The 21,520-nt window shown below is 37.9% G+C and overlaps 1 protein-coding gene across 4 annotated transcripts in view; it reads left to right on the top strand.

The window, feature by feature from the left end:
* Positions 1–21,520, top strand: part of RALB (RAS like proto-oncogene B) — an 810,790-nt gene that overhangs the window by 402,207 nt on the left and 387,063 nt on the right. For 3 of the 4 annotated variants that reach the window (XM_044060573.1, XM_044060572.1, XM_044060574.1), the window contains one exon: positions 1,143–1,238. The exons of the other annotated variant lie outside the window; for it this stretch is intronic. The gene's annotated coding sequence lies outside the window, so the exon portion shown is untranslated. The remainder of the gene's footprint in view (positions 1–1,142; positions 1,239–21,520) is intronic. 4 annotated transcript variants of the gene reach the window in all.

Raw genomic sequence — 21,520 nt, 5'->3', positions numbered from 1 at the left:
TAGTTGCTATTACGACCACGGTGTAGAAATCTTTAGTTCTCCTTTTCACTCAGAGCATTGAAAGACTCTGGTGGGAAAGCTATGACGGCAGTACAAAGGCATATGTAGCAAGATGTTGTACAGTGTCACAGAGCACACCAAAGCTAAACTCCTCCTTGTACGTTCGTTACGTGATGTGTGCACTTTCATTGGAGTGATCTGAAGAAAGGTGTGTTTTTTTTTTTTTTTTTTATATAGAAAGGAATACATAATGGCAGATTCTTAACTTGTCTTTTCTTGTGACAAAGGTTGTTGGGATGTGTTATCTTTAAGAGTAACAGTCTGGATAATTACATTTAGTCTGCTGCTAATGACACAGTTCAGAAGTTCACTTGTTTTATTATTTAGTTGCATTGACTTTCTAAATGCCTACAAGAAAGTGTCTTCTTTCGGCTTCTCCCATTAGGGGTCGCCACGTTGGATCACCGTTCCATAGATTGGCAGTGGAGTTTTTATGGTGTCGAGTTGCCAGCCTGGCGCCCAACCTTCACAGAAGGTACACACATGCGCATGCACCTACCTGCATGTCTTTAAAACTCGCTTGACTGCAGGGAGGATATGCAAGCTATCCACTTTTGCTGTAAGCAGTTTATCTTTATCTGAATGTAAAATGATGTCCCAGGTTTCCACATTCCTCTCCTGCATTGTCATATTTCATGACACAAACATTCCTGTTCAAAATCACTGACCTCTTCAAAACTCCTGTATTATTTTCAGTGAAATGTTAAGTCTTGAAAGAGTGAGCACAGTAGTGACAACTGTTTGCATTCTTTAATAGTTAGGCTGTGCTGCCTTTTCTAAGGGGGGGGGGGGGGAGGTTTAGTTCCATCTTTCCTAGAAGTAAGTTAGTTTAAATGAACTTTCTATTAATGGAGATGCCTTACATTTTTAAACAGACAAGGAATGACTTGCTGTGAATGACACTACTCTTTAAAAGAACTGTCTAAAATAATTCAGCTTCCTGTATTACTGTTCAGTTTGTTACCCCTTTAAACACATAAGTTAAAAAAAACTGTAATTGAAAAGTATCTTATTGTACAAGTATTTTGTGAAATTGTAAATGTGGTATTTAGATTGATTGATACTGTTTTGTTAATTAACAGGGACAGTAGAAGTATCAGCAGGCTTTCTTCAGGTTGAGTGAGCAACAAAGACAAGTTGTTTCATTTGTTAAAAGTATTCTGCAGTGAGAGCAAGAGGTAAGATGATCCATTTTACCTAATATGTAGACATGCTTATTACTACAGATTATGAAAAAAATGTAGTACAGCCCAGAATACCTACAAAACAATTTTAAGTACTACTTTTGCCAGAGTGTGTGAAATTGTAGGCAGTTATCTTTTGTTAATCTGAACATGCCCTCTTAAGAGTGGCAGTCTCCTGTTTGGGCTGTCCTGAATCTGGAGCATTGAATGCAAGTTAAAGTTTGTAAGTCTACATAAGACCAGTAAAACCAGTTTAACCACAAAGACCATGCGAGTGTTTTGAATAGTGCGCTGCTGAACAGGTTTTTGACCAGCATGTCTGTGTTGTAGAAAGTCCTCCTGTATTGCCCAGTCATCAGGAACTCTGACATGAAACAAGTTATTTTTTTAGACCAGAATGTGTTGTGTTTGTAACAGAGCATTTTCTTTCTTCTACCTACTTTCTGAGATAAAATGTTAATATTAAAACACACTATTCATTATACACTGCCCATTAGGTCTTTATTAGATGCCATGTGTTCTGTATGTAATAGACTGAGTACGGATTCAACATTTCAGTCCTTTGAGAATGGCAGTGATCACATTGATGCCTAACCCCTAGTAAATTATAAATGGGGATCCTTTTTCTCATTTCTTTATATCTTGAACATTATACTCACAGAATATGGAGTCTTGCTCACTAGTAAGAGGTGCAAAAGTTAAATATAAAGACAGTAACACTTGTGAAGCATGTGGTAAAAGAGAGGTCATAATTAGTTTTAACAAGCCTGTAGTTTTTGTGTAGATGCCCTAATTATGGACACTGAAAATTTTGTGGATATTTATTTTTTTAAATCTTTATAGTGATTCACTGTTTATTAAATTTCACATACCAAAACATACAGGCAAACCTTGTTCAAACAGCAAAAATGGAGAATTCTGTATAAAACTATTATTAAACAGCAGTGAGTGAATAAAATTAGTTCATCCATTCTGATTTTCCTTAATTGCAGTCACACATGTAGATAAACACTGTTTTTATTTATTTATTTATTTATTTATTTAATCTCAGCCCATGTATTAGCAGCAAATGGATGCACAAGGAAAAATGGTGTACATGCAGGCTGTAGGAATGACTAATACACGTGCAATGCAAAAACTGAATTTTGAGCAGGGATCAACAACCTCACCCACCCACAATTTGGATTGGATACTCTGTAATAATTTCACATGACCAACATAATTTTCCTTTTCCAATCTGTAGCTGTGCAGTTGGTATAAAGAAAAAAAAATTAAAAAGGGAGTGTGGATGGTTAGTTTTGTGTGTGTACTATGGTTTTGCCTTGTCAGATTCTCAACTGTGAGGATGTCATTTACAATACAATTCTGTATTGTCTAATATGTGAGATGTAACCAGATGCTACTTTTATACATTTTTTTTCTTGAAAGGACTAAGTATATCTGTACATTAAGGCAAGAGGGGTGTGGATGGTGTGTAGCACACACCCAAGGCTGTTTCATTTCCTACAGTTCAGGGATTGCAGTAATGCAAGCACCATGCACATACCCAGGTAATTGAATGTACTTACAAAGTGGGCATTTGCATTTATTTTAGTATGAAGTTTACATTTATTTATGATGATTATATAATTTGTAGTGTATTTTGTATAGAGCAACTCATTTGCCCTTTTTAACTACACCCTTTTAACTATGTGGAATTATAGTATAAAAGTTTCATGACTTATTTTTGGAATGCTGTCACACTTTTGGGTGCCGTTGAATAATTCCATTTTTAAATATCATTTTGGAGTCATTTTCATAAACTGTTTGTATAGCTCAAGTGGCGATAGTCCACAGAAGGTAAGTTAAAAAATTTGTCTGGTAGTTAGCACAGGAGATTAAGGCTATAAGCTGCTTCTTATGGTGCAGAGTTTGATTCCCTTGGCCTTCATTTGCCTACTTTGTGACGTTGAGTAAGCTGTTTAATCAGACAGTGCTTTGGGGCAAGCAACTCCCATGAACCCAAAATAAGTTTGGCAGAGTTAAGGATACTCTGCCGAAAATAATGCTTAACAAATTGCTCTTTTTTTTCTGCATTTAATTTCCATTTTAACAAACTCATCAAGGTGAAGAGTTATAACTTTTGATCTATAAAGTTATTTGGAATGCAGTTTTCAGGGAGTTATTTTAGGGGCTCTTCTATCAAACGTATTGCACAATTCCATTTCTAAATAGTATCAGTCATTTTCATAAATTCTATTTTGAATACTGGTTGAGCAAATTTTATTATTTTACTTTGACAGGTATGTAAATATTTTCAGTTATGACTTAGATGCAGATAAAAAATATAGCGATGTCACTCTGATGCAATAGTATACAAGTATACAAAAGACAAGGTACAATAATATGCAGTTAGCAGAAATGTACAACATTCAGCATAAAGCACAGGAGCATGGTACCTCTCAGGGACGCAGTAACCACTTTAGAGTTGTACCGGCAAATGCCATAAGTGTAAAACCAAAGTGTAACCAGGAAGGTGAGTGGACAAAGACCACTCCAACACAGTCAAAGTCCAGCAAATTACAAAATTGAAGTCTAAAGTTGAAATCCATGGTGGAGTAAAACCACAACAGGATAAAAAATATATATTTATCGATCTAAGCACTTTTGTCCCTACATAATACACTGGGACTTCATCAGAGATCAAATGAATCAAAAGGTCATTACTTAAATAGCCTATGAACCCCCCACTCATAATTAAAATAATTCCTTAAAGTAAGATCCCTGCAGAAACCTTGTATATAACTCATCATGGCACCTCCATATAGACAATAAAAACAGAGCATGACCCTATAATACATTCCTTTTCACCCTACAGTTCAAATGGTAATAATAAAATAACCATTAAATTAATATCAAAAATTATATAAATAATATACATCTATAAACAGTAAATAGATAAAAACCTTCCTTTAAAACTGAATAGATTTCAGCTTTCAAACCGGAGCAATAGATATTGTGTCATCAATTCCATACAGACCTGCAGTGTGTAATTTAATCTGCCATTGCAGTTCCCTAACTTCTAACATGACCTTCCGTGGACCACCCTTGCCGTGATTTAAAATGTCCAGCTCAAAAAACTTAAAACTTTGCTGTTAGTTGGATTGAATGTGTTTCCTTAGGGCGTTTGTCAAATTTTACTTTTTTATAGCATACAAATGTTTGTAAATACATTCCTTCGATGCCTCTTCAGTCTTCCCTATACAATACTTTGAACATAATTGACACACAGCAGTGTAAATCACTCCTGTATTGCCACAGTTCGCATAGTCTTCCCTATACAATACTTTGAACATAATTGACTCACAACAGTGTAAATCACTCCTGTATTGCCACAGTTCGCATAGCAATGAGATTTAACAAATCCAATGTTTAAAATGTTCACCCCTACCCCCCTCATGCATACATGAACAGTGTGAACGTCTTCCACATTTGTAAGTACCTTCTGTATTCATGCTAAACTTCCAGTTAATGACTGAATTGTTACCCAGACACTCAAGATAATTCTTGATGCACCAGTCTTTCCGAAACACCATACGGGGTACACTGCCAATTGCTTACATGCTAAGTCCTCCTACAGTGAGCACTCTCCAATTGTTTTTGATCTTAACTCTGTGTCACCATTGTATTTTAAAATCAGACTGTGGTTAAAACTTGTTTTGAATAGTCAGTAGTATAGTGGTCACCTCATCCACCCTGTTAAAGGAAAAAAGACCCCATTTGTTCTCTTTTTGTAAATCTCTTCCAAGATTCTAAATAAAAATTCAGCCGGATAACCCTGCCTTGTGAGTATCGACCATAGTTTGTTACACTCATCCTTGAATAATTCATAGCATGAGATCATTTAAGAAGAGCTACTGACCTTTGACTATGGCTTTCTTTTAATGTTGTGGATGACAGCTGTTAAAATGGGGGAGACTATTGGAATATGTAGGTTTCTTATACATGTTGGAAATGAGACTTATATATGGTGCCTTTAGTGATTTGGACATTAAGTAGTTCAAGGATGTAGTAGTGTATTCTGTTGTGAACTTTAAAAATTTGGTAGTGGAGTTAATGTAGGAAAAAAAATCCAGGAGCCTCTTCTCTGAATCATTTCAAACAGCAAAATCATCCAAATGACAATAGAAACACCACCCTCTTTCAAAACCAGAGTTAAATATGAATATGTGCTCCCAACAAGCCAAGATAATATTGGCAAAAACTAAGGCACAAGTCAGTCCTATAGTCATTCCAGTCTTCTGTCTAAAAAGCATTCCATCAAAGTAAATAAAATTGTCCTTAAGAATGTGTTCCATAAAGGTCCTCAATATAGTGACTGTATTAATATGTAGAGATCTAACCTCACAAAGATAATTGTCAAACCAAACCAACCCAATATTATGGGGCATCACAGAGGACAAATCTTTTATGTCTATTGTAACCATAAAGAGGTCATATGTGTAAAAATCCTGCCTAATTCTCAGAAATTCCGGAGTCTCTCTACATGTTTCTCATGCTTCAAAAGGTCTTTCAATTTGTAATCCACAAATTTGGCCATCCCACTTTTCTTGGACCCTTTAGCGTCGACAATAGGTCGAAATGGGAGGGTCAATCTGATTTTTGTTCATCTTTGAAATACCAAAGATGCTAGGGATGTGTGGAAACTGAATAGAGATGAACAGAAATTCATGACCAGTAATCTGCTCCTGCATTAATGAGTCATAGAGAAGCATATCAGTTTTATAAAGATTATATTCAGCTTGTTTCTAGAAATTTCTTCATGATGGTCTGTTATAATCTCTGCTTCTATCTTAAAATTATAATTGGTGCTGTTCATAACAACCAAACTCCAACCCTTATTGGGTTTCATAATTTGAATATCTTTGTTTTTGCGAATAGTTGATAAGTTCCATCTCAGATTTTGACAAATTATAGTTAATACAGTAAACTCTCTGTTAACCGGCATCCATGGGGATTGGTAGATGCCGAATAACTATAGTTTCTGGTTGTTGGAGAGTTGCTATTAAAATAGGCCTGGCTAATACTGTACCCTATACTATTTGTTTGTTTTGACTTGTTCTTCGCTTGGGGAGAGAGGGAATTTATTCCTATCCTTTTTAAAACTCTAAAAACATAAGGTATGTTTCTGCGGCGGTGGGGAGGGGGGGGGCAGCAAAGTGCAGCACACGAAAATTGTACTGTATTTCAATTGTTTTATTTTTTTTTTTCTGGTTGTTTGAGTACTGAACGGATATCTTGTTCACATAGTCTCTTATAAGGGAAATGACTGGGTGTAAAGGGGTATTAAAAGTACTGGATTTTCTCAAACCATCTCTATGATCAGAATCCTGTTCGCTGTTGTATAAAACCGAAAAATTCAATTTCCTAGTGAACAGTTTTAAATCTGTAATAGCTCTGGTCAGGTTACCTTTTTTGGTGGGCACAAAAGTCAGACCATTTCCAACAAATTTGCATGGTAAAGTCTAATGTCATAGTAGCTAAAATTATAGATTTTAAAATCACCCAACTGATTTTGTTGTAAACCAGGCCATTTTGTGTCTCTAATTGTTTCTCCTGCCCTTCTTGTAATGTTGTCGGTATGGACTTAATGACACGATATCTATTTTAAAGTTGCAATCTATTCAGTTTTAAAGGAAGGTTTTTATATTATTCACTGTTTATTGATGTATAATCATATTAATTTAGTGGTTATTTTATTGCTGTTTGAACTGTATTCTATTTATATTGTCTGTGTGGAGGCGCCATGATGATTTTTATATACAAGGTTTCTGCAGGGATTTTACTTTAAGGAATTATTTTAATTATGAGTGGGTGGTTCTTGGGCTATTCAAGGAATGACCAATTCATTTTATCTCGGAAGTCCCATTGTATTATATATAGGGACAAAAACACCAGATCAATAAATATTCAATGTTCTTCGTGTTTCACTGTTGCAGTCATCACACTTCAGTTATCTGCCTGCAGGTAGCCCTCAGCCCGAATACCAGAGTCTTGGGATTTCTGCTTCGGATGCTGCCGCTTCTTCCATGACGTCAAGTCATCAGGAGTATAAAACACGCAGCCGATGCCAATTTTGTGGTTTGCTGGACTGTTGACTGTGTTGGAGTGGTTTTCATCGACTCACTTTATTGGTTACACTTTTTATCCCTTTGGTTTTACACTTGTAGCATTTGATGCTACAATTCTAAACTGGTTACTGCATTCCTGAGAGGTACTGTGATCCTGTGCTCTTTGGCTGGTTTGTGTTTCCTGGTTCTCCAGCATAAGGCAAAAAAACTGACAAAACTGCATACATAACACAAATACACTGTCTGACAGAAACACTACAGGAATGCAATCCTGCAGATATAAACAAAGACGCTTGATAAATTAGAGAAATAAGGTCTGTGATGGTGTCATACTTAAGGTGCTGGTAAAGTGTTGAACAGTTGGTCTCAAAATTGAGCTGAAAATGTTAATACACTTAAGGGCAAATGTTGAAAACAATGGTAAAAAGTACACTTTTTAAAATGGTTTTGTCAGCTTTCTAGTTGAGTTATCGTGTGTTCTCTGGCAAATATTTATACATCTGGGCTGTCAGTTTTTCCCCCATTTTTTTGAAGGGGTTTTCTTCTTTGTGGAAGTTATCCATATATACCCAATTCCACTTCTCCTGTCATTAGCCCTTCTATCGTAGCTCTTGGTATTCCAATTTCTACTCTCTTCACTGCTAAAATGTCCCTCCATACGTGTATAAACTATGTGCATTCTTTTGGCTGTACCACATTTACCTCACCTACATCATCTGTATTATGCACTGTATACTCCCGATTCTACATCTTTTTAAACCTTCTTGTAAATGTGCATGCATTTTTTTTTACATCTGTTACTATACCGTATACTTTAGTTGTATATTTAACGTTACTTTACTGTTGTTTCTATATATTTCACCCAGGCTGAGCCTGCAAATGGTCAAATATGATCAGTGTTCTACCCCAGTAAATTAGATAAAGTTGCCTGCAAAGCCTTGTACCGCAAGTCAGGTTAGTACTGAGCAAAAATAAAGCTGCAAGCAAAACGTGACGGCTGTGAGAGTAAAGGAAACAGTGACTCAGTGTGAGGTCTAGTGGCCTTCACTATTTTTATCATGTGCATTTAACATGTCTGATACACAGGTAACCTACTCATTTTTTTCTTGTCCAGTTTATAATCCATTTATGTGTGTGTGTATGTGTGTGTGTGTGTGTGTGTGTGTGTGTGTGTGTGTGTGTGTGTGTGTATATATATATATATATATATATATATATATATATATATATATATATCTATAAATTCTTATTGCCAAAACTACTGATGTGGTTGACCAGGTGTGTCGGACTGTGTCTGCTGCATGCATGGCAGTGTAATTATACCTACATCATGAAATTCAGATGCCTTTTGGAATGGTGATGTAATGTATCTGCAGTTCCCGTTTCTTATAAAAGTCGGAGGCACCAGCTATTTCATGTCCTTTTGAAATTCTGATAAGATTGATTCTCATTATCTGATGTTTTCATTAAGATAAATTAACAAGGGCATTATTTCCATTCGAACAGTAGTAGGGTCTCTTTATTCATAGGTATCTGACTGAAAGAGCACATGAATTGCATATATATCCAACTGGAAATTGGCCACATTCTCCCTTATAGCCCTGTTACAGGCTGCACCTTTAGCCTATAGTCACATTTAAGTGTTCGTAGGTTGACCCTGAAAAGGGACACTTGTGATCAGTGTGTTCACCCAGCTAGTAAAAAAAAAAAAAAAAAAAAAAGTCATTGGTATAGGTTTAGGTAAGTACTATAGTAGCTGCCCTTGCCGGAGTTGTTGGGTATAGGTTTATAGGTAAGTACTATAGTAGCTGCCCTTGCCGGAGTCGTTTGGTATAGGTTCATAGGCAAGTACTATAGTAGCTGCCCTTGCCGGTGTCGTTGGGTATAGGTTCATAGGTAAGTACTGTAGTAGCTGCCCTTGCTAGAGTCGTTGGGTATAGGTTCATAGGTAAGTACTATAGTAGCTGCCCTTGCAGGCCATGTTAAGTCTAGCCAGTTTCCCTTTTTGTGCTTGAAATAACCTTTGCCATTTGGTTATAGATTGATATTGATCTTTCCCATCCCATTTGCTATAGTTATATACTACCTCTAATGAGAGTAACTGGGATCTTACAGTAATTTGAAGTGACCGACAGGGTAAAGCATTTAGGAGCTGCATGTGTCCATTAGTAGTACAGGGGACAGCCTTGGGGTAAATTGCTTCCCATCCATAAATCTAAGTTGTGCTTTAAAATGGACAGGGATGAACTTTTGTTATGAGGATGCAAAGTCTGTCCCACAGCAGCAGTATCCTGTGCGAATTATATCTGTGCCTCCAAACTGTTCTGTTGCAGAAGAGGTTTAGATCCCCCGCATACCTTCAACTGTACAGAGATTCGCAGAATGTCCAGATTTTTTGTCATATTTTTGGTCTGTTCCTCATAATTGTGGTTTTCTGGCAAATCACTGAAGGTTGAAGTCCCTAAATAATAAATAATGAGAGCTATTTGAGTTTCAGATTTCATAGCCTTCAGTAAGTACTTAATGCAAAATCTATTATTCAGAAAATACTTAATAATGCTAAATCTGTTATTCTAGCGATTTCCTAAGTTTATTGGAGCAATATTTAAATTTTGTCCCTATTTTTGGGCCTTTGTCCCCCCATTCTTTCTGGATTTGTCCATATTTCTTGCACTGACAATTTGAGTTTTTCTGATGCCGTTTGACTTGCTGATGTGCAATAAATGGTTGGAGGATGCCTTGTATGTCAGATGTAGGATAATCCTTAGTACTCTGTAGGATACCGAATATAGTGACAGGGATTTTAGTCAATCCATGTAGGCCATGTTGTTTAGGCCTTGTATCATTTTGGTAAGATATCTTGGTGGGCGCTCCAACTGCTGCATGTGTCTGGACAGATACATGCCAAAGGAGGCATTATATTCATTGACTTGCCTAATGAGGGCTGAGTAAAGGGGGACAATGACATCCCTAGATCTAAACAATCCTTTTGTTTATAAGCTTTGCAATGTAGAAGGATTTTCTTCCAACAATAGACTGTCAAACGTTAGGTCAGTAATGCACTAGTCATAACACTGTCATGGTATTTGTGCTTAAACTAGTTATATTGATCTTATGTATGTTTACAAACTTTAAAAGTATATACTTCTTCCACTCTAGCCATGAGGGCGTTGGGTGTCAATGTCATATGCTGAAACATCAATCTATCTCCTCTTCTGAAACAAATCTAAGGTATTATGGGCTTTGGAAGAAGGTGGTGGTGTAAGAAATTTGGATTGATTCATGTCATGTGTCTGAGTGGGTAAGCATTCTTGTGGTTTTGATGCTGTTCAGCTGCTGTTCAGGCCTGCTCGGGGTGGCTGCTACTTCTTCTGTTCTTCGCACTGTGACATGGATTTGAAGATGATTGTTTAGACCAGTCATGTCTATGCTTTCCACCTCTGCCTCTTCTTCCAAGGTATTATTAAAGGTCAGACAAGACAGGCCTAGGATGATTTTGATAGCTCCAGATTGGCCTCGCCACCTCGGCAACACCCACTTCCACTTCTAGTAGCTTGTAAAGCCTCCATGGCCCCCACCTCCCTCATTCCTCATCTCATATCTCAGAAGGGCGGTCATCTGTAATGTCAAGCAAGCAATCTCTTCTCTTCATCACAACTTGGCATATTCTGTGTTCAGGAAGCACAGCAGTCTCAACTTCCTCAACAAGTTTTAAGCTTTTTATTCAGTATTGCGCAGTAATTGGGTCAAAGGATGCATTGCATGCCAGACACAGATCACCTCTTAACAGTCCGTAGGATGCCAACTCTTGTTAAGTGAAGAAAAATTCCTTTTATTTGTGTCAGAATGTTTGTTTAGCCTTACTGAATGAATTCCCGGACGTTATACTTTTAGGTGTACAGGACTTGCTAAATGCCAGCATTGAAAAAGAATGTCAGGCCTGTTTCACATCATTAAACAGTATGATTTTCACCAAGGTGTTACTGCTCTGGAATCTGTTGCATTTAATTAGGGAGATGTATACAGAAGGTGTGACCCTTTGTGGAATTTATGCCTTTGCATTTGCAATTACTATTTCCATACTGACAGTACATTTATCTTTCTAACTGTAACCCACTTTGTCCACTGGCAAGCCATCAACACTTTAGCTTGCTTTAACATTAACGGACTACTACAAACATACTTGAATCAGTTAAAGGAGTAGATTGAAAGCTTGTTGCATTTCAGAAAAGAGGACTGAAAGTTAACTGTGTCAGTATAAGTGTGTACAATTTCACATTCTAATAACTCTTCTACAAGCTGTAGTCCCATTGAGGTCTGTTCAGGACTTTTAGGTTAATGTCATCCCAGAGAACCCATCGGAATGTTGTTGTTCTTTCGGCTTTTCCTGGTTAGGGGTCGCCACAGTGGAACTCCGGTCCGCTAATGATTGGCAGTAGATATTTTAAGGGTGCCGAGGTGCGAAGGCACGCCCATTCTTCGCACGTCTTTTGAACGCCACTCGACCGCAGGGAGGACATGCAGACTCCACACAGAAGGTGCTCCAGCTGAGAATCGAACTGGAGAACCTCTTGCTGTGAGGCAACAATGCTACCACTGCACCACCATGGCTACATAATCTTTTTTTTTTTTTGCGTGTTTCTTCTTAAGAAAGCAGAGCTGCTAGGCAGTAGCAGGTGGAAGCAGGTTTTGAACTATGATCTTGCATGAACAAAGTGGAACAAATTGCTGATTATGTACACAGTTTCTTATAATGTGACTGTCTAGGTCTGCCATGTGTTCCCCATATGACTCCACTTTCTGCAGGAAGCAGCTCAGAACCCTGAGTTTAGTCACATTATATTTGGCAACAAGATTAATGAATGAAGTGTTTTGATCTGTTTCACCTTTTCATCTTTTGTTTAATAAAGTTTTGTGTTTGGAAGCTTAGTTAAGGAGTGGACAGTTTGCTTTTTCTCACATTTTTCCATCACTGAAGAATGTACTGCTTTGCTAGCTCCTTTTGGGCATAACAGAACTAACTTCTACCTTAGAAGACATAACCAGGATGTGACTGGACTGCAATGTCCAGCATAGGCGTTTCTGCTCTAATTCTGATACAGTAGTCGTGGCTGGTTTGGTTAAAATCATGGACTAGAAATCCACTGAGTTGTCCTCTTGCAGGTTTGAATCCTGCCACCTGCAAATTGGGTTTGGGGGTTAGCATAATGGTTAAGGTGTTTACCTCTCAGATTAGACATTCAGGGTTTGATTCTCACTAAAGGAAATTGGCTAGGCTTAAAATGGCGCATGGGCAGCCAGCCCTAGTGCTTACCTATGAACTTAACTGCCCTCAGTCTTACACCAGCAAATTGTCTAATTTAGTGTCTTGCATAGGTGCAGTTCCTATTTTTTGTTCAGTTTGCCTGTCTTTTGATTTGCCACATTAAGCTTTAAATTCCATGTTTCTTTTCTGCATATGTTTTACATGTTGCTGCAGCTTGTCATTAAATACTGCACGTGTTTTAAAATGTGCCAGAAATTTGACAGTTTAAATTTGAAAAAAAAAAAAAAAACACACTTAATTGTTTAAGATTGTAGAAATTACTACTGCTTCATTTTGACTTTGTGTTTGAAAGAATTTTAATCTGTTTTTGCCATTTTTACTGTTCAGATGTTGTAGTAAGGGTATTTTCAGTTTTGATTGGTGGGAGGTCATAAGTGGCTTGCAAGAGATATAAAAAAGTGAATAAATAAATGCGGGTAGACCTGAGAAACTAGAAAATGTAGATGAATTGGCCATGCTGTGCTCTCTGGGTGTTTGAAGTTTCTTAAGTCTAAATTACTAAAAGTGGCTACAGTTGGATGCAGAAAAGAGCGACGGGGAGAGAAACAAGTGAGGGGAAAAAATCATCCGTACAATCTGTATACCACATGTCTTTGGACCAGAAGTCTGATGTGCTGGGATTTGTTGTCCGATATATGGAAAGTCAATTTATGGGGTGGGAGTACAGGCAGCCTAAGCAAGATGATTTAGTTTCCCTCCAGTTAGTGACATACAAAAGGTGAATTGGCACTCCTCTGGTTGCCATGCTTATGAATGGTGTATGTGGCCTTCATCCTGGATATGATATTCTACTGCAGGATAATGTCTCTGCCTTGTGTGTTAAGTGCTGGGATAGGCTGTGACCCTTAACTTGGATAAAAAGATAAAGACTGTGTCAGAAAATTAATAAGTTATATTATAGCTACAAGAATTCAAAAGATAAGTTTTTGTTATTAACAGTGCCCCCCACCCCCAAGCAGGATAATTTTTGAGTCGGACGTTCTAGAGCTGCTTTATTTTAGGCCTTGTACCATGGCCATTAGAACAATCCTGACCATAAAAAAAAGTGCTCCTCTGTCTTATCTTTAATTTTTTTTTGCTTTTTAAGATCATCTGATGTAGTTGCAGAGTACTAGCTTTTCGTTTAATTTATTTTGTCATGTTGTTTGCTTCTTCTTATGGAGTCTAATAATCTCTCTTGTGGGCATCAGATACCACTTAAAACGTTTTACAACATTGTTTTTCTTTCTTTTCTTTTTTTTAAAGGGAGAAACATTAGTACTTTTTGTTCTACTTTTCTTGGGAAGAGGAGGACTGCTAATCTAGCTAATAATTTCTGAGCCTTAGATCACTTTAACACTAAATTCCTAAGTATTCTTGATTCCCATCACATACAATAAAAAATAGATCAAATACAGCACCATGGCTCACAAAAGATACCAAAAATCAAAACTAGAAACAGAGCCAGGGCCTGCTGGAGAACAACTAAAGCCCCACTTGACCATCTAAAATATCGTCAACTCAGGAATGATACAAAAAAATCTATTTTACTGGATAAAAAAAGCTTCTATCAAAATCTCATACAAAACACCATAACAACCCTCAAAAGTTCTGGGCAGGCTTAAATCAATTACTTTGCTCAGGTTATTCCACCACCCCTAACCCGGCTAACTACACCAATAGTTCCCCAGAGACCATAGCTAGCACCTTTAATAACTTTTCACTGAAACAATCCAATCCCTAGCAAATCAGCTAACCCCCTCTAACTTAAACCACATGCCTAATCTACCCAATAATCGCCTCGAATTTAGCTTCCAACCAATATCCACTAGTTTTATCAAAACACTTCTAAAAAAAAAATAAAACCTACCACCCTCGCTGCTGACCTCCTCCCTGCAGTACCTATAAATAGCTGCAGATGCCATTGCATATCCCATATCTCTCCTCATCAACAGAACCTTATCCAAAAATGCTATCCCCTCCCACTGGAAAATATCTCTCGTCATCCCACTCCATAAAGGTGGTAGCTCTTCAGACATATCCAACTATAGACCCATTGCCATTCTTTCCCCACTTGCCAAAATAATGGAGAAATGTGTACACAAGCAACTAATGTAATACCTTACACAGAATAACTTACTATCTAACTCCCAGCATGGTTTCAGGCCGTACCACAGCACCAGCTCATCCCTCGTTTCCTTTACTATTGCCATAAACCAAAACCGGAATGACAATAGGCTAACCTCTGCCCTCTTTCTTGACCTATCAAAAGCCTTTGACATGGTCAATCATGAACTTCTCATTCTTTCACTAAAATCTATTTCCCTCAAGCCTGCTGTCCAGTGGTTCCAGTCTTACCTGACTGGTAGACAACAGGCGTATTTAATTAGTAGCTCAGAGCTTTAGTCTCTGGCACTGCTTTCCTTATGGTCTGGATGATTAGTGATCCTTCCCTGTTATGTCCTCTTTCTAGCTAAAAGCTGTAGAAAGGAGCAAAGAGCTATGGAAAAATAATTTTCAAAAGGAAAGGTAATGGAGAGTGCCTCCATCTAAAATGATTAAAATAGAAGTAAAACTATTCTTTTAGTACAGAGGCAGGTCTTGCTGAAGACTGCTCTTTCTTGCAGCTGTTGAAGTGAAGATTTGTTCCTTACCCCACAGGTCAGTGTCCCATCAGCTTATTCTATTCTTAACCCCTTTCCTTCCTCAAAAGGACGTTCCATGCCTGAAGGTGGTTAAGCAACACGACTGCGTTGGTACCTGCGATTTCTGTATGCATGTTTTGTTGACTTAGTCTCACTAGGCTTGTGACCTGTTTTTTAGAGACTTATGGTAGTATTTATACTGACTAGAAGTAATTTGACTGTCGCAAGAGAGCACGTTTTGTAAGGGGGATGGAGGTGGGAGTTCCAAGAAGACCAATGAGTTGCTAGCGAAATTGTGAGTGTAGTACTGGGAATACTTTTCAGCAGGAAGATGGAGAGTAAATTAATATCTTCTGATGTCTTGGAATAAGATCCTGATTCATTTAATGAAGGAAAATGAGCCTGAATATGATTTGGCAATATCCTGAAGCAGTTCAGTGGAGAAATGTAGGAAGTCCAAGTGTATTCAAAGTCGTTCTGTGCCTTTTAATTGTACAAAAGCTAGAATTTGTGTGCTTCATAATTCTGTAATGTGTATGTGTGATCAACAGGATTTGTCTGCAGTGCAGAGCAAAGGGAGAAAGTGAAAAAAACCAAGGACACCAGTCAATAAAGATGAGCTTTGGGTAGTACAGCATTTTCCACAAAAAAGTATGCGGCAAGGGCTAGAAATGTTTTTCAGATACTATACAAAACAACATGGACAAAGAACAGTTTTGAAAATTACAAGTAGACATTTGTACTGACCATTTTGAATTCTGGAACTGTGTTTATAGATTTGTAGATATTCCATGGCTATGGAGTCTCATGATCATTCACGCCTTGCCAGTGTCCTCCCCAAGACTGTACCTCCTTTCTCCTGGAGGGCTGTACCAGTCAGTCCCAGAGCAAATTTTGCACCCATTCAGTTTAGTTTGTTTAAAGGAAGACCAAGTCTGTCTGCTTAATATGTAGGGGGAAGTTTATTCTAGGGTTTTGGAGGCTGTGTGTTTAACAGTCTGTCCCTCCACCATGTTTAATCTTTTCGTAAAGATTTAGTCCCTGATTCAAGTATTGGTTTTAGATATTGGACTTGTGGAAAGACAAGAGGCGCAAGATGAACAGATCTCTAATGGCTCTGTAACAAAAATCTCTCCTCAAAAGTCTGTATGACACTGAATAAAAGGCCAAAGCTTCCCACCTCTCTTGGTAGCTAAGGGATTTTAGGCCTGTTGGCTTTTTGTTAAGAACCTTTCAGATCTTTCTAATTGTTTGCTATGTTTAATGAGTTGCATTCCAAATGGGAGTTGTACTCCATAACTGGCTTGATCAGGGCAGAGTATAAGGCAGTGATTACCTCTTTAAACCTTGATGATGATATTTTTTTTTAACAATTACACAAGTTAAAAATATGGATTTCCTGACAACCATTGTCACATGATGATCAGAAGATAGGACGCTATCAACACAAGTACCAAAGTCCCTGTTTTGTAGTGGTGTGTATAGTAGTACAGTGTAGTGAAAAATGATGATGCTACACTTTTTTTTTTTACTACAAGAGTTTCTAGGGAGAATTCATTCTGAAGGGTTTGGGTGTCGTAGGGTGATTTCACCACCAACCTCCAGTTTGTAGTTAGACTGAGGTCTTGGCTGTTTGCTTTGAGATCTTAGAAATAAATACTAAGAAAGAAAGGACCCAGCACCGAGTCTTGGCACACCACTGGCTACTTTCTGATGAGGTATCTAAAACTCGCTCTATATGTGTTTTGTCTTTGTCAGTTTGATGTTCATCTTTCTGCATATGTGTTTATTTTTCAAACCTTTACTTTTTTATGATACCAGCATGGGGAATGTTGTTGAAGATCTTGGGTTTTAGAGAAGTGTGCTCCGTTATCCATTTTTGTGAACTTGTATTTGTATTTATTTTAGGAGCCATAATCAAAACTCCTAACTATGTGGACATCTTACAAAAGGGCCTCACTGAGACAGATGCCTGGTGTCAAAGCCATGGCCTCAAGCTCAATGCCAAAAAGTGCATTATCATCCCTTTTGGTAAAAACTCTGTACCCATGAACTAGCACAAAGGCAGCAGTCTACTTAACACTGAAAATGTGATGAGACCTTGGGACAGAAGTGGACAGTAGTCTCTCCTTTGATAATCACATCACTACAGTAGTCAGGAAATCCTTCTAAGTGGCACACCTCATCACAAAAGGTTTTTCATCCAGGAAAAAAGAGGTCATTGTTCCCCTCTACTCATCACTCATTAGACCCATTATAGAGGACAACGCCCCTTTTGGTATGTACCTCATAAGACATCTACAACAACTGGAAAGGCCACAGAAATACCTTGCAGAGGATTACCGGCCTCAAACAGATGCCCTATGCAGACAGTCTCAAACTCCAGCTTTACTTTGTCGCATATCGCCTACTCGGAGGTGATCTCTGCCTAACATACAAAGTTGTATCAAACCCAGAGCTGTTGGACATGCTCCACTTAAAGAAATCCCAATCCCTCCGGGCTACACGCTCTAGGGACCTAAACCTTGTCACCACAATAAATGGAACATGCTGGAGGGATAGATTCCTGTCCCAGAGACATCCCATACTTTGGAACAAACTTGCCTATCTGTATCAAACAAAGCTCCTCATTAGCACTCTTCAAGAAAAATCTTGAGGATTGGATGGGAGATCACTTCTGTGGCCCTGCTTGACAGGGCAGAGGAAAATAATTTTCTTGGGTGGCAAAAGCCAGGGTACCGTTTGGCTAGGCTTATATAGGCCCTAGGGCCAATAGCCTAGTACCTACCTATGAACCTATTCCTACACTTTGCTACATACATTTTATGGTCTTTTCAAGATTTTGTTTGAATGTGATAGCACACAGCTGATTATTAATAATTTTGCTTCAGCATTGTTGAGGAAAAGGAACAGTTTGCTTATTTTTTTTATCTTTGTCTAAATGTGAGTAACATTAAAAGAGATGTTGATGACAGAAATGTTTGGGAGGTTTGGGCATCTTTGAAAATGGTAGACAGCAAAGTAATGCATGTTCCCAATGTAGTTAGTGTTGGAGGTAAGACTCCACCTGTGCATTACTGGGGACAAGTACAGATGTGCTCTGTGTTTTTTTTTTTTTTTTTGGGGGGGGGGGCAAACTTGGTTAAAAGTCGTGAAAAAAACATTGTTCATAGTGTGATGAAAAGGGACATCCTGTAAAGAACTGTTTTGTGAAATGTAGGAAATACTTGCAGATGGGTCTCTTTGTTTTCGATTGTCAGTTATGTTGCAGAAGAGGAATCGCACAATAAGGTTGTGCTTTTGCCTCACGCAGTAATAAATTTGAAGTGTTCTGTCAAGCAATGGTATTGATGCGTGTAGTAATATGACTGATGAATGAAATGTATTTCGGGAAGAGTTAAGAAATTAAGACATTAATGAACGTTGGGCAGAAAAAGTTAAGGGGTAATACGTTATCTGTTTATGTAAGTAGTGATATCAATGGAGAGGAGATATTTAATGTATTATTCCTGCTGCACAGTTTAGTTGACATTGTGTTAATTGGATGTTTGTTTTTTGATGGGTATTCAAAGGGGGTTTGAATTAAGTAGGTGTACATAATCCGGTCTTTCTGGTCAAAAACATGCTCATGAATAGTGTTAGTTGTAAATCTGCATATAATACTATCAGAGTATATTGGTGAAAAAAATGGCAATTCATTTTTTATACATATGGGAGTTAACTCAAATCCCTTACGACTGATTTTTATTGTATGCATAGACATGTAAACCAAAAGACAGATTTGCTTGCAGAAGAAATTTGTTATAATACAGGTCGATGTAATAGTTATAGGGGATTTTAATTGTAATCTTAGGAAAGACGCAAGACGTGTTACAGGATCTTAAGGTATGCAAAGATTTGATGTGAAAAGTAGTTGTGACTGGGTGCAAATGGGAAGCTTGCATATAGTAGAAGGTCAGTGTAGGATGGAAATGTACTGTTGTCTATACTTGGAGACTGCAAAATAGATAGTGACAGTCAGAGTAATCAGTTGATTATATGGGCTATGTCTGGAAATATTGATGTAATTAAAGGTGATAGGGAGATTAATTGGTTAAGACTGTATAAAATTCATAGAAGTAAAGAAAGACATGGAACTGTTCTGGTCAAGTCATATGAGAGTCCAGTCCTTTAGACCTAGAAAGGCATGATCATTCGTATATAAACAAAATGTGAGAAAAAAAAGATCCTGAAATGGAGAAGGCATGATATAAAAGCCAGAAGGATCAGTATAAGGCATTAATGTGAACATTTTTATCTATGATTAATTTGAATTCAAAAAGAATTATAATTCTTTAAGGTAGCATTTGTATTTAATTAAAAAAATTAAATTGATGTTGTCCATGTGAAGATATTTCTTAAAAGTAAAAAAGAAGTAAAAAAAAAATCTATGTCCAGGAAAATGGGTTAAGCAGAAATAAGGCAAGGTAACTGGTTTAGTGAGTGTGTCAGGAGGTGTGATCTCTGCAGACTATCTACATACCTGGGTGTGCACAGGCAACTCAGAGATTTTACACAGAAAAGACTAAAGTGGTGAGAGAAACATGCCAGCTTATTTACAGCCTTTGGAAAGAGTAGGGAAGGCAAGCCTATTTTAAAACGGACCATCTCCAAATGTTTAGCCCACCTCATCTCATTTTATTACTCCTTCAGTTGAAAAGATGCACTAAGACATACCAGGGCACATTATAAACAGCAGCAATCACAATCTTCATTAAAGGGTAGGTAACCAAGTCAACTTAGAAGCAGCTACTTGCTCATCTAGCCGCACCTTTTCCTAACATTACAACTTGGGCATTACTTCCAGACCCTGGGCAGGTATTGCCACAACCATTCTGCATGGGCTGCTGTAACGCATTCCTTCACAGTGGCAGTCGCACCACATATAAGCTTTGGGAATCTTTCTATGAGTTTGCAGTACTGTGGTGGTGAACTATATTCAGAACATAGTACATTTGTGTAGGGACTTGTAATTTGCAGATGCTTTGCTTGACTATGTTTACTGTGACAGTAATTTCTCTCATTTTGACACCATGTTGAGGTCAAGGTCGGTAACCAGTCACCTTTTATTACTGAATTCCTGCTTTTCTGTCCCTGTAAAGTGCCAGTCCTCTTCAGGTTTGTTTTAAGTTTGGAGACCAAACTTAGTTCTTTTGGTTGGGCAGTTGGGAGCATTTGCCACCTGGGCAGGCAGTGGTATGGCATTTATCCAATCCGTTCTACTTCAGGACATAAAAAAACTAATAGTGCAGATGTTGTCCTCATGTGAGGCCTTCTGTGGCATAAGTCCCAAGAGTTACTACTACTGCAACAGTGAGCATGCTCAGTCTACAGTTATGGCAAGCTTCAGCCCAGCTGTAATTTCTCAGTGGGTTGTATTCAGCAGAAATAAGGGTATTAAGTGCTGCATTTTATAGTTTGTACTGGGTTGAGTGATTAGAATACATGTAAAAAAATGTCTGACAACATTAGTTCTCATTTTGTCTGTCTTGTCAGTATATAAGGAAGCTGTAGGCTTCTGTTGAGCTGTATCTTGTAAAGCTTGATTTTATTCCCTTACTTTTGTTCATGAGTACATTACAAGTCCACAGGTCAAACTTTCCCATATCCCAGTAAAAAAAGCCTTTGGTGTCCAGCGGGTCATACCAAGAAAAAAAAGTAAACCAGATCTCTGGGCAGTAGAGTGAGGACTTGGGCATGGGGGTGGAATATCATGAGAAGATATTTTGTTGTGACAGTAGCTGGTTTTCATAATGATACGCTGATGAGCTATGCATGTTCGGTAGTGGATACGTGACCACAAAAACCACTACGTGACCACAAAATTACCAAATGAAGAATTAGCCAATGAAAGCCCCTGGGGGCCTAAAGGACAGGAGGGGCAGACTTCACTAATGAGTGGAAAGTGCCAAGCCAAACATGGTAAGACCTTGTTTGTGTAAGCTATATTTGGTAATGTTTAGTTTGATAAGGTGTAAATAGCTGAAAGAATGGACATCAGAGGGAATATGATCACGCCAATAAGTACATTTTCATAATGGAAACAGTACTTCAGTGATTTAACTGTCACAGACCAAGTATGGTTTTGTCTGCCAGACAGGACCAAGTAGAGTGGCGTGGAATAAATTTTTGTGTAAGATGCTGTACAAGACTAAATTACTGTTTTTGTCCCTTGTA

Source organism: Protopterus annectens, chromosome 2.part0 (genome assembly GCF_019279795.1).
Source record: "Protopterus annectens isolate FY-2018-M chromosome 2.part0, PAN1.0, whole genome shotgun sequence".
NCBI lineage: Eukaryota > Metazoa > Chordata > Ceratodontiformes > Protopteridae > Protopterus > Protopterus annectens.
Note: the sequence above shows the minus strand (reverse complement) of the source record. Positions and strands in the feature narration are given on the sequence as shown.